This window comes from Zea mays, chromosome 7, assembly GCF_902167145.1.
Source record: "Zea mays cultivar B73 chromosome 7, Zm-B73-REFERENCE-NAM-5.0, whole genome shotgun sequence".
NCBI lineage: Eukaryota > Viridiplantae > Streptophyta > Magnoliopsida > Poales > Poaceae > Zea > Zea mays.
In genome coordinates, this window is record NC_050102.1 from 31,120,190 (window position 1) to 31,122,908 (window position 2,719).

Here is a 2,719-nt window from a genome sequence, read left to right on the forward strand (position 1 = left end):
AACGGTTTATAACACGATAAACACGTTATAACGATATTAAACCTTTTTAACCTTTTTAGAAAAGATATAAGTTATATATCTAGAATTAATGTGTTATGAAATACATTGTTAATTTATGAAGCATTATGGAACATATAATTCATTGTTAAACCTATCACTTATGATAAATTAAGATATAAGTCTAAATAGGTTTTATGTGAAAAGGTCATTATTATTATTAAACACCTATTTATGAAAAGTTATGATATATGCCTTAAATGAACTTTTATGTAAAAGACAATGAACAAACAACTATCTTTTAATTTCATTTGAAAACACATATCCTATATTATTATATTCGAAGTCAATATATAAAGTAACATTTTAAGTTATAAAAGAACTTAAACTCTTATTACTTTATTTTATCCTTTAGGAAAAACTAAGTGATCCATATATAATGTGAACTAAATTCTATGAAATCATTAATCATGCCATAAATCTAGTTAAGAACAAATTGACTATAGGTTTAATTAATAAGTTATGATAAAGGATAATTAATCTATTAATTATCTTTAATTCTATTGTAGGAACAAATGATCTAAATGATCTAATTCATTAGAAAGAAAAATATATTCGACATTATATCACTTTAGTTTAGTTATGAGGGTATAAGCACCTAATTAAGTCATTTTGACATTCTTAGGAAACTCTTTTTTTTTCTTAGTGGGAATAAAGAATGTTTGTGCATAAAAACATATAACATTTTGATTATGAATCACACTTTATCAGCAAAGATAATCTTATAATTATTTACCTAATGTTTTCATTTACGAAAGGATGGTCTACAATTCTTTTTAATTTCATATTTAGAAATCTATGTATAAAATGATTATTGCAGCATAAATCAATTAATTTACTAAATTATGTGAACTGTTTAAAAATACTATTTAAAATTATTTAACACATAATTATGAAACTAACAAAACCATTCCTATTTCATTTTATATACAATTATTCAGTTAAAGAAAATATAAACGTCGCATGGATCTAAACGATATTAACTATAAAAATCGAAGGGTAGCTAACAAAAAATAGATCTCGTCTTCTACCTTCAGCACGTGGCCACGATACATGGAGCGGATCGACGGTTTTAGCGGAGCGGATCGACGGTTTTAGCGGTGCGGACGAGCTAAGCGCAGGGATGGATCTTCCTGGCGATGATGACGGTGTTAGGTGTGGCGATGGTGCGACGGCGGCAGCAGGCGTGGAGAAGAACGTGTAGGAATGCGACGAGGCTCTTCGGTGGGGAGCACTGGCGATGTCAAGCGACGCAGCAGCAATCACGGCGACGACAGCGAGCAGCGGCAGGCGAGTAGAACAGAGGCGAGGAGATGCTGGGTAAGCTGTTGCTGGCAGCGAGGGAGGCTCGACGGCGTCGAATTGGCCCAGCAGCGATGGTTGGCAAGCGACAGTGCATGGATTATGCTGGTAGCAGGAATGGGGCATGGGGAAAGCGAAGAAGGAGGTCGAGCACGGACTCAGGGGTCATGGGCACATTATTTATAGCCTTGAAAGGGGGAAGGGACGTCCGGTGAAGTAGAATCGCGGCGGCAGCCATTAATGGCGGAGAAAATACAGATGGGTTAATGGGAAAGAGAAACTGACAGATTAAGGGAGAGAGGAAAGAAACAGACAGGCGTTGGAGACTAGTCCACTCGCGAGGAGATGAACCAGCAGAAGATGAGCCGATGAGGCGACCACGGACCCAGAAGAAACGGCGACAGCTATTAATGGAGGGAGCTATTAATGGAGGGAGAGAGAGGAAACCGTCACATTGCTTGAGTGGGGAAGAAGGAGAAGAGTCGTCGGGAAGGTGGCGTTCCACTGCATAGTGCGAGGCCACGAGCAGGCAGATGATCCAGCATGACGCGAAATGGCAGGCATGGGTGTGGCTCCACGCAGCGCACGAGCGAACGGTGCGGCGAGCAGTGCCAGAACTGAATACATGCTAAAGGTTGAAGAAATACTGTCAAGAGGGCCCATGCGTAAGTGAGTAAAGAGAGGAGAAGGCAAGGTGCGATTGGGCCAAGGAGATTGGCCGACGGTTCTAATTTCTTGTGTTTTTTTCTTTTCCAAATTCATTTCTTATCATTTCAGAATATACACTAATATAGTATTTTTATTCCAAAACAAATAGAATAATTCTTCAAACATTATTAACTCAAATAAATATTTATTTGGCCGAAATATTATTTTAAGGAAAAGTCAATTATTTAAATAAAGGATCTTCACATAAGGAAATAAAATCAATTAAAATAGATTTTTTTTCCAAATACTTGCAAAGTAAAATTGTTAACATATCGACATACATATTATCTAAAAAAATTGATCATTCACAAAAAGAAAATAAAGTTAATAAAAATGGAGTTTTTGCAAGCACTATCATTTGAAAAGTTATTAACATAATAAAATACATATTTTAAAATTCCTTATTATTTTATAAAATGAGATTTACTTCACATGATTAAATAAAAAAATTGTATTTGCAAATCAATTCAACCAAAATTTATGCTCCAGCATGAATGCTTCAAACACTTGATTAAATTTTATCTATTCAAAAAATTCTTCAAATCAATGCTTCCTTATTTGAAAACATAAATATTTTCCTTTCTACTGAAATTTAATAATTCAAATAGGGTTGTTTGCATTTGCTAGATTTAGGGTGTTACAAAACCTACCC